Source organism: Phascolarctos cinereus, unplaced genomic scaffold (assembly GCF_003287225.1).
Source record: "Phascolarctos cinereus isolate Bilbo 61053 unplaced genomic scaffold, phaCin_HiC Scaffold_4;HRSCAF=312, whole genome shotgun sequence".
NCBI lineage: Eukaryota > Metazoa > Chordata > Mammalia > Diprotodontia > Phascolarctidae > Phascolarctos > Phascolarctos cinereus.
The window spans coordinates 431,156,216-431,168,337 of NW_027555847.1; the positions used below are offsets into that span (position 1 = coordinate 431,156,216).

The 12,122-nt window shown below is 34.5% G+C and overlaps 1 pseudogene; it reads left to right on the forward strand.

The window, feature by feature from the left end:
* Positions 1–2,636: 2,636 nt before the first annotated feature.
* LOC110217981 (cytochrome c oxidase subunit 7C, mitochondrial pseudogene) lies at positions 2,637–2,952 on the forward strand (annotated as a pseudogene).
* The last annotated feature ends 9,170 nt before the right edge of the window (positions 2,953–12,122 follow it).

Here is a 12,122-nt window from a genome sequence, read left to right on the forward strand (position 1 = left end):
TTTATGTTCCTCCATCCTATATCCCCTTGTTCATTCTTTTCTCTCTTCTTTCACTCTGTCTCTTCTCACCTGTGTTTCTCACCTCAGCACCTCCCTCAATCTGCCCTCCCTTCTACCTACCCCATCCATCTTCTTTCCCCTTTCTTCTTTTACTTCCCTGTAGGCTAAGATAGATTTCTATGCTCAACTGAATGTGTGCTTTACTCTCTCTTTGATTCAATTTCAGTGAGAGTAAGGTTCAAACAATGCTCGCCCCCTCCCTTCTTTCCCTCTAATGTAATACATCTTTTACCCCTCTTAGAGTGATGTAATTTAGCCTGTTCTGCCCTCCCCTTTCCTCTTCTCCCAGTACAATTCTTTTTTTTCACCCATTAAATATTTGTTTTATATTACCTTATCAATGTCGACTTATTACCCTCTGTCTATGTATACTCCTTCTATCTTCCACAATAGAGATACAGTTCTCAAGAGTTTCAAGCATCATCTTCCCATTCAGGAATGTAAAAAGTTTAATATTATTGAATAACATTTATTTTCTTGTTTGCCTTTTTATGCTTCTCTTGAGTGTTGTGTTTGAAGATGAAAGTTTCTCTTCACATCTGGTCTTTCCGTCAGGAAAGTCTGAAAGTCCTCTATTTCATTGAATATCTATATTTTCTTTTGAAAAAATTATGCTCAATTTTGCTAAGTATTTAAATCTTTGTTACAATCCAAGATCCTCTTCCTTAGGGGTTGTCATATTCCCAGCCCTCCGATCCTTCTATTTAGAAGCTGCTAAATCCTGTATAATCCTGATTGTGGCTGCTTCATATTTGAAGTATTTCTTTCTGGCTGTTTGCCATATGTTCTCCTTGATCTGAATATTCTGCGATTTGGCTACATTATTCCTTGGAGTTTTCATTTTTGGATCTCTTTCAGCAGGTGATCAGTGACTTCTTTCAATAACTATTTTACTCTTTGGGTTTAAGATAGGGCAGTTTCCCTTGGTAATTTCTTGAAAGATGATGTCTAGGCACTTTTTTTGATCATGGCTTTCAGATAGTCCAATAATTTTTAAGTTCTCTCTCCTGGATCTATTTTTCAGGTCAGTTGTTTTTCCAATGAGATATTTCACATTGTTTTCTAATTTTTCATTCTTTTGGATTTGTTTTACAGTGTCTTCATTTCTCATAAAGTTACTAGCTTCCAATTGCTCTATCCTAATTTTTAAGGAAGTATTTTCTTCAGTAATCTTTTGGACTTCCTTTTCCATTTGGCCAATTTTGCTTTTTAGGACATTCTTCTTCGCATAGGCTTTTTGGGCCTCTTTTGCCATTTGGGGTAGGCTATTTTTAAAGGTGTTATTTTCTTCAGTATTTTTTTGGGTCTCCTTTAGCAAGCTGTTGACTTGTTTTTCATGATTTTCTTGCATCACTCTCATTTCTCTTCCCAGTTTTTCCTCTACTTCCTTACTTGCTTCTCAAAATCCCTTTTGAGCTCTTCCAAGGCCTGGGACTGATTCATATTTTTCTTGGAGGCTTTGGATGTAGGAGCTTTGACTTTGTTGCCTTCTTCTGGTTGTATATTTTGATCTTCTTTTTCACCAAAGTAAGATAATATAGTCTGACTCTTTTTGCACTGCTTGCTCATGATCTCAGCCAATTACTTGAGTTTTAAACTCTTTGTTAAGGCAAGAGTAAGCTTCCAATGTGGAGAATGTATTGTCCCAAGCTTTGTGGGGGGTTTGTACAGCTGATTTCAGAGATACTTGTAGGGACATGTAAATTTTCAATTCTTCCAAGGTGGTATAATGAGGGGCAAGGTGTTTACTCCTTTCCTGGCCTGTGACCACAGGTAGTCCTTTCTGTATTGTAACTGTGAGGAGGGGTTTCTCTCCACAGCCACTACAAGCTCCACCTTGCCAGCACTACTCCTCACCCCAGCACTGCAGCCTGGAACTATGACCCAGATCCAAACACGGGCAAAGTAAGAGATTCCTGCCTCAGCACTGGCAAAGACATCACTGAAATTCCTCTCTGATCAGCTACTGGATTCCCCCTCAGCCAGTCGGCCAGCAGCTTGGGAAGCAGCTGCCCCCCACCAGGGCCATGCTCTTGGGGAATGGAGCTGAGACCATGCCTTCCTCTCTCAGCACCTCAGAAACAGACTTTTCCCACTGACCTTCTAAGTTTTCTTTGGCATTCTTGGATTGAGGAGTCTGGAAACCTCCACAGGGGCCCGAGATTCAGTCCTCTGAGGCCTGCTACAGGTTAGCTGTGGCTTGCGTGACCACGCTGCACTGCGCTGTGCTCCCAGCCCTGGGCGATATACTTTTCTGATCAATCATACAGGTTGTCTTGGGCTGGAAATTTGTTTCGCTCTGTCTTTTTGTGGTTTCTGCTGCTTCAAAATTTGTTTAGAGCCATGTTTTTATGAGTATTTGGAGGGGTTTGGGGGAGAGCTCAAGGAAGTCGATATTTTCACTCCACCATCTTGGCTCTGCCTCCAGTTCTAATTTTTTAAGAATTATTTTGCAACTTGAGTGGTCACCTGCCCAGGAAGGAGCAAGGTCAGTAGGGAGAAGGCAACTTGGCAGCCATCTCTTCCTCCTCTGTTGAGGCTTCCTCTGCAGTCACCACAGAGACCTCGGCAGTACCATGTTGGGGCAGAGCTTTCACTGGTTCTCCACCTCCTTGGTTCACAGGAGCCACTATGAGAAGGGCCTGGGGAAGAAGCTGCCATTTTCAGTGGAAAACAAAGGCGGTTTCTGGCAATGATGACTATATTCTTTGGATCAGGATTTGCTGCACCTTTCCTTATAGTAAGACATCAACTGCTTAAGAAATAAGATTCTCCTATAAAGAAATCAGATTTGAAGAACAACAACCACATATAAAAGCAGTTTTGAAGAATGGAGTAAGCAAACTATTTATCATAGTATATGTCTTTGTAAATAAACCTATTAAATGGAAAAAAAAAGAATTATTTTCTTCAGTTAGCCTTTGTACCTCTTTTTTTTCCATTTGACCAATTCTACTTTTAAAGGAACTGTCTTCTTCAATTAGTATTTCTTTTCCATTTGGCCAATTTTATTTTTCAATGAGTTCTTTTTCTCAGTCAATTTGTGTGCTTCCTTTTCTTTTTTCTTTCTTTTTTCTTTTTTTTTTTAGGCAATTGGAGTTAAGTGACTTGCCCAGGGGCACACAGCTAGTAAGTGTCAAGTGTTTGGTCTGAGAACATATTTGAACTCAGGTCCTCCTGACTTCAGGGCTGGTGCTCTATCCACTGTGCCACCTAGCTACCCCCTGTGCTTCCTTTTCTAAGCTGTTGACTTTTTTTCATAATTCTCCTGGTTAACTCTCATTTATTTTCCCATTTTTTTCTTCTACCTTGCTTACTTACTTACTTGATTTTTAAAATGCTGTAGAGCCTCCCAAACACTGAACTACATTTGGCAATTATTGTGTCAACCTCATCATGTTTGTGGCTAGAAAATATATTGTCAAGGTAACTGAACTTATTCACAACATTCAAAAATTTCTCAATTTGCTATAACCAATGGTTCCCCATATGACTGGTGTTGTGTTGGCTGTTGGAGAACTTGTGTTTTCTTGGTGTTAATTGCTAGGCCAAAATTAGCACAAGTGACAGAGAATCAATTTATACTGTGTTGCTTTCCAGTCTTTAAGACTACATTGAGTGCACAATCATGAGTTACATGTAGTGGTAATAGTGATCACTATATCCAAAACCAACTATTTATAAACCCTTTATTTAATGATACCTTCTAGAATGGTGAAAGTAATTGATGTACCTCTCATTGAATATACAGCCTTAAGAAATGAACAAACACAAAACCCCAGAACAGTGTTTCTCCAGTCAGTCAAGCAGCACATGTTCCCTTCTCTATAAGGCTTTAAAGATAATTGATTATAGAGAAGCCCTGGAGTTGCCTGAGCTCTCCCCAGTTTCCCAGGAAGGGGGGCAGCTATCTACCATCATGCCTCCACATTTTCATTAATTCTCAACCATTTCAAGTTTTATTTCTGACCTCATAATTCAAATTAAAGCACTCTCCCAAATGTTACTCATGATTTCTGAATTGACAAATCTTTTCTCATTCTGCATCTTTCTGGACTTTTCTGCAGCATTAAATACAATTGACTATCCTTTTCTTCTGGATACTTTTTTTTTTCTATTTTAGGTTTTCCTGACACTACTTATTCCAGGTTCTCTCTCTACCTAACAGCTCCTTCTCAGTCTACTTTTCTGATTTGTCACCCATTCCACACCCTTGGTTGTTCCTATAGAGCTAATTCCTTTTTTGAGCAATCTCTTTGTGACCTTATCAGCTCCCATGTGTATGAGTACAATTATTTCTATGCAAATGACATACAGCTTGATTACTGAGCACTAGCCTTTCCCCTAAGCTTTAATCTTACATCACTAATTCCTTATTTCAGACTTCAGGATGGATATCCTGAAGATATCTTAAACTCAACCTGCCCAAAACAACATTTTTTTTTCATTTGCTTTTGCAAAATCTAGCCCCTTTCCAAATCTCTCACTTTTAATAAAATATACTACCTTTCCTCCTGTTTTTGAGTTTCAGAACCTCCATATTATCCATTACTCCTCACTTTCCCTCACTACATTCATCCATTTGTTGCCAAATCTTGCCATTTTTACCTCTATGATATTTTTTATCTGTTCTCTTCTCTCCACGTTTCACAGCTACCTTCTTAGTTCTTACTCTTATAACCTCCTGCCTAAATTATTTCTAAAAACTTCATTAATTGGTTTCCTTAGCTTGAATTTATCCTTGTTTCCACTCTACTTTATACAGTACTGTCAAGGAGACTTCCTTAAATGTATAATTGAAGGTTTGACTTCCTTAGTCAGTCAATTCTAAGGCTTCTTGTTTTCTCTAGTATAAAAGAAACTCATCTTTTTAGCTCTTAAAGCCTTTTACAAACTGTCTTTCCAACATTGTTGTTTTTTTTTTCTTCACAACAACTCTGGGAGATAGGTGGTATTATTTCTATTTTGCTGTTGAGGAACCTGAGCCAAACAGGTTTAAGTGACTTGCCTTGTGTCACACAGCTAGTAAATGACTGAGGCACAATTTAAACTCAGATTTTCCTGACCCAAAGAACAGCACTCTATCCATTGCAGCAAGTCTTGCCTCCTAAAGGAAGCTAATGTAGCTGTAAGGTGTAAATAAGAAAGGAGAACATTCTAAGAATAAGGGTTAGCCAGTGAAAACACACAGGATCAGGAGATAGATTAATGTGTGTGACAAATAGCAGGAAAGCAAATTTTTCTAAGGTGTACTGAAAAGTGTGAGAAGTCTTGAATCACAGGAAGAAGCATGTTTTGGAAGGGTTTAAAAGTGAAACTTTTTTCTATTTTTTTTTTATCCTCAGGGTAGATATCAAAGGTTTTGCTTGTTTGTTCATTTCACATGGGAGTGCCATGATAAGTCCTCATTTTGTCAGCTTGTAGAGGGAGGCAAAAGTCTTGAGTCAGAGAGAACAGTTAGGAAAACATTACTATTGTCCAACTGAGAGGTGATGAGGCCATGAATTAGAGGGTGGTTATGTCAATAGAGAGAAAGTAACAAAAATGTGAGATATTATGGAGGTAAAATTGGTCAGATGTGGGAATAGGATGGTAGAGGAAGGAAGCCAATAAAGACTTTGTGGCATCATGCTATAGTGGATATGACACTTGGAATCAGCAATATCCAGATGTAAATATATCTCAAGCACTTATCAGCTGTGTGAATTTGTGAAATCAGAGAGTCAGACTTTCTGATCCCTAATATTTCACCCAGTTATAAATCTATGATGCCATGAAGCTAGGTGACTGAAAGTATAGTGGTACTCTGGAATTAAGAAAATTAGGAAAAGGAGTGGTTTAGGTGTGTAGAAAGGTATGAGTTGTATTTTTTTAATATGTTAAATTTGAGATGTGTACTGGATATTCAATGTGAATGTCTGATTGTAAGTGCTATTAAGAACTCCATATTTCAGCAAATTGGGTCATAACCCTATTTACACTACCCTTGTTTGTGATCTACTATTACTTTTAACCCAGTTTGTATCTGTGCTTAAAGGAGTACTAGACTTAGGACCAATAAATAGCTTTAAATGCTATCTCACATGTTTGTTAGCTTTGCATCAATGTGTATACCATTTTAATCTCTCTGAGTCTGATTTTACGAGCATAAAATCTACAATTCTTGCCTCAATCACATGAGATACTGTATGTTATATATTGTGTTAAATTTAAGGCACTATTTAATAATTAATATAATAATTTATATTATTGTTGGAACTGTTATTAATATGTCAATTTTATTAATGTTTATATCACTTTTATAATTTTCAATGGAGTTCAGAGAGAAGCAATCCTGGAACATGTTGCTATGTTACTATTATTATTTTATATTCAACATCATATGAACTATTTAAAAAGAGAATACAACTGAATTTTGGTATTACTAATTTCCATCATTTGATTGAGGTCAGATGTAAAGAATCATGGGAAAAGTAACATCACACATACATAATTGTTTATGCATATTCATATTCATATTTAATGTTTGAGTATTATGATCATGGGCAAAAATAATTGCTTGCTTTATTTGAATACAAGAATTAAAATATAAGCTCATCTTCTATAGGCTCACTGAAAACACTGTTGGTATAACTCTAGTAGCGTACAGTCTCATGGACGTAACTCTTCTTGCTACCACATGATTTTCTTCTGTTCAACTATGTTTCAAAATTTCAAAAGCATATATTCTACATACTTTATAGACTATTTTCATTTCATAAGACAATATTTAATGAAACATTTTCTTAAAATTTTAATGATAAATATATTTGGGGAATTATGGACAACAATTTGGTCTGTGATGATGTTGTTATTTTAGTGCAATTTATTTGTTGATTTCTCAAGAATATTTCAAATCTATATTTTTAGTATGAAACTTTGTTATCTGTCAGTCTCTGACAGATAACGAATTTTTGATGTAAAATTCTAGTCTTCAAGTTAGGTCTTGCTGAAATACAGTAGTTATTTTTGTAGCCTTCAGTTGTGTCTTAAACAGTTTCTTCCATTTCCTTGTGTATTCATCACTGATTGTGTCATGATATCTGAATTTCTTAAGAATACACCTTCTCTGAAAAAAAATATATAAATTACTATTGAGTAGATAAATGCAAATTAAAACAATTAAAACCACCTGACACCTATCAGATTAACTAATGTGACAGCAAAAGAAAATGATAAACATTGAAGAAGATGTAGGAAAATTGGAACACTGATGCATTGTTGATGGAGTTGTGAACTGATCCAACCATTCTGAAGAGTAATTCGGAACTTTGCCCAAAGGGCTATAAAATTGTCCGTACCATTTGATTCAGCTATACCACTACTAGGTCTGTATCCCAAAAAGATCATAAAAATGAAAAGGACCCATGTGCACAAAAATAGTTATAGCAGCTCTTTTTTTTGTGTGTTGGCAAATAATTGGAAATTGAGGGCATGCTCTTGGGAAGTGGCTGAATAAGTTGTTGTTTATGAATGTCATAGCATACTACTGTTCTTTAAGAAATGATGAGTAGGTAGATTTCAGAAAAACCTGGAAAGACTTACGTGACCTGACACTGAGCAAAGTGAGCAGAACCAGGAAAACATTGTACACATCAACTGCCACATTATGTGATGATTGTCTATGATATACTTAGTAGTTCTCAGCAATACAATGATCCAAGAAAATTACAAAAGTTTTGTGGTATAAAATACTATTCATATCCAGAGAAAGAACTATGGAGTCAGAATGTAGATAGAAGCATACTATTTTCACATTTTTTTTCTTTCTCATGTTTTTTTCCCCTTTTGTTCTGATTCTTCTCTCATAACATGACTAATGTGGATATATGTTTAACATGATTGTACATGTATAACCTATATTAGATTTCTTGCTGTCTTGGGGAAGGGAGAGGGAAGGAAAGGAGGGAGAAAAATTTAGAAATCAAAGTTTTATAAAAGAAATGAATGTTGAAAATTATCTTTACATGTAATTGAAAAAATAAAATACTATCAAATTTTATACACACACACACACACATATATATGTATATATATATATATATATATATATATATATATATATATATATATATATATATATATATATATATATATATATATATACACCTTATTTAATTTCTGGTGATTATAACCTGGTCTTAAATTGTTCTCATAAATGTCTATTTTCCCATAAACAAGTCTGCATGTCTCAGTCATTTGTTTGATACTTAGTCATTAAAATGTTTGATGACTTCATGGGATATTATCCATTGTATGCTATTTGATTTTTCTCTTGGATACCATTTCACAAGCCCTATACACAGGAAAAACACTTTTTATTACATTTGACATTTGTATTTATATTTTATTATATTTGTCATATCACCACCACCACTAGCAGTAGCATTCAAATCTCTCAAGAAGTACATTCAGTAGAACACGGAAGCATCTTTTTTTCTGGTCAGAAGATGGTGTAACTGGATTTCAATGCAACAGTTCCACTAACATATGTAGTCCTCTTGCTGTTTGTAAAAACAAAATAATTTCTGTACATGCTTTCAAGGTGTTACTGTAGATATTGTAGGACCATTTGCATTTCTCACGTTGGTCAGTATCAAAATCATTACAGTAGTGTAATGAATTTTTGTGTTGTTTTGAGATTTTTTTTAAACACATGGTTATTTTCTAATGAATTAATTAGTGGGAAGAAAGAAAAAAACAAGCACTTAGTATGTGCCAAGCACTGTGCTATGTCCTGTAGATAAAAACTGAAAAAAAGAAAAGATAAGTTCTTACTGATATTATTCACAGTGTATATTTCTTGGGCAAAAAGTAAGATCCAGTAAAAGTTTGAATGCAGTGGATGGGCAAATGGTAAGTTCCAGTTTCTATTATTAGGATTGTTGTTGGTGATGCAGTGCTCATTCAGGTGATCTTAGTAGCCATGTTTCAGATCCACAACTATTAGGAAGGAATTAATGGGCAAGGAACTCAATTGTCAGAGGAAAATAGAGTCTCTCAGTAAACTCAGCTGTAAGTATAGCCAAAAGATGATATCCAGCATATTTTCAGACCTGGAAAATCAGAGCTGGAATAATAGAGAGGAAGATTTCACTTTCCCATGATATATGACCCTATGTGGCTTTTAAACTGTCCAATGAGATTTTTCTAATAACATGTCCCTTTAAGGAGAGATATACATAAGTTTTCATATTTTCTTATACTGCATATAAAGAAAATTATTTTCTTTCATTAGAAATAATAATACAGCTCTATTTTATATAATTTGTATATATGAAATACCATGTTGGTAAAAGGGCAAATTTGATTAGAGTGCTTTGAGAATTTTCTTAATATTCAGTAGCTTACAAACTTTACTAAAGAAAAATTCATAGGGAAATATTTTTATTTTCACTATCTGATTTTATTGCTCTCTAATTCTAGCCCCTGTGAGTAGCATGAGTGATGGAAGATCTACTCAACAACATTTTGTAGAGATGAAAAATTAAGCACCTGAAGGCACTATCACCTCAAATAAAACAGTTTAGAAAAGATCATTAAAATAGAAGTAGGAAAGAGTTATCAAATGATTTCTAACTTGAACAGAGTTAAGGAGTTCTTAAAAGAAAATGGGTGTCAGTGACTCACAAATCCATCAAGTTGAAAATAAATATCTTCCATTGCAAAGCAAAGAATGAAGTAGAAATAACATGTAATAGACTCAATTATGTATGTAAGACTTGTTTGAATGATGAGAACATGAATGTCAAAGAAGCAAGAGAAAACAGGAAAACTTTAGACTTGATAAAATCACAGCTTCAAAAATAGATGCAAGTACTTCAAGACAATGGACATTACATAGCACATACTTTACTACATTTGAACATATTGTTCTTTATGTCAGTAAATTAAGTATACTTCTTGTTTTACAAAATTTTAAGTTTATTTCCCAGAAACAGCATTTTCCAGTCAGTTCCAAATTTGAGAGCTTTACCTTAAGATCTATTACTCCTCTGTCATTAAAGTACTGTCACTTCAGTGATATATGAGAGTAATACATCATCAGATTGCCATCACTTTATGATATATTACTTTTACTGAACTGTCAGGAACATGTTGTGGAAACTCAGCAACTTTCAATGTACTCATTATAAAGCATTATAAATAACTCTTTTATGAATAGACTAATAAAATTAGTCTAAAAGTCTGTCTCAAGGAACCAAAGTAAGATTTCTCCATTAATTTAAAATATTCATTATAATCAGTTTAAAATGAGCACAGTTTAGGTCAAAAGTTTCTTTTTTATATAAATATCAATATTTATTTTATATTTCAAAATTTTCTTTAAATAGTATTTTCTCCAGTAATATATCAAAAACAAATTTTAACATTCATTTTTACAAGATTTTGAGTTCCACAATTTTCTCCCTTCCTCCCTGGTAAGCATGTCTCTATGGTAAATAGTGAGCAGTTTGACATAGTTTGGACATATGTTGTCCTTTAAATCATTTCTATATTCATCGCAGTTGTGGAAGAAGAAAGATTAAAAGGAAAAAAAACATGACAAAGAATAAAGTGAAAAAAAATTTTTGATCTACATTCAGAGTTTATCAGTTTTGTTTTGTTTTTCAATCTGGATATGGATAGCATTTTCCTTTGTGAGTCCTTTGTACTGAGTCCTTTGTACTTGTTTTGGATCATGGCGTTGTTGAGAAAAGCTGAGTCATTCATTGATGATTGTCACCCAATGTTGCTTATACTTTGTAGAGTGTTTTCATGGTTCTGTTCATTTCATTTTGCATTAGTTTATACAGCTTTTTCCAGGTTTTTCTGAAATACACCTGTTAATCATTTTTTATTGCACAATTGTATTCCATTATATTCATATACAACAGCTTGTTCAACCACTCCCCATTGATGGGCAACCCCTCACTTTCCAATATTTTGCCACCATGAATAGACTTGGTATAACTATTTTTGCACATGTAGGTCATTTCTCTTTTTGTATGATCTTTTTCAGATATAGACTTAGTAGAGGTATTGCTGGAACAAAGGGTAAGCAAAGTTTGGTTGAGTTTTTAGTTCCAAATTGCTCTCCAGAATGGTTGGATCAGTTCTCAAGTCCAATAACAGTGCATTAGCATTCCAATATTCCCATATCCTCTCTAACATTTAAAGTTTAGGGTTTTTTGGTCATATTAGTCAATCTGTTTGGTGTTAGGTGCTATTTCAGAGTTGTTTTAATTTGCAGTTATCTAATCAAAAGGGATTTAAAGCACTTCTTCATATGCCTATAGATATTTGATATATAATTCAGATATTTGACATAGATATTTGATTTCTTCATCTGAAAACTTCTATTTTGACTATTTATCAATTGAGAAATGGCTTGTATTCTCATAAATTTGACTCAGTTCTCTTTATATTTGAGAAACAAGGTCTTTATCAGAGACACTTGCTGTAATGATTGTTTCCCAGCTTTGTGCTTTCCTTCCAGTCTCAGTTGCACCGGTTTTGTTTGTATAAAAGCTTTTCAATTTAATATGATAAAAATTATCTAGTCTACATTTCATAATGCTATCTCTTGTTTGGTCATGAATTCTTCCTCTCACCATAAATTTGACAGGTAGATTCTTCCTCACTCTTCTAATTTGATTGTTTCATTATCTAATGTACCTTTTAGCAAGATGTAGTTTCCTTCCTTATCTCTTTTAATTAGGTCTATGTTTGCCTTTACTTTGTCCAAGATCAAGATGACTAGCTTTGTTCATTCTTCCTTTGTTCTTTCCTTCCTTCCTTCCTTCCTTCCTTCCTTCCTTCCTTCCTTCCTTCCTTCCTTCCTTCCTTCCTTCCTTCCTTCCTTTCTTTCTTTCTTTCTTTCTTTCTTTCTTTCTTTCTTCTTTCTTCTTTCTTTCTTTCTTTCTTTCTTTCTTCCTTTCTTTCTCTTTTCAGCTGAAGCATAATAGATTTTTTTCCTAGCACTTACCTTTACTCTATGTATGTCTCTCTGCTTCAAGTTTGTTTTCTGTAAGCAGTATATT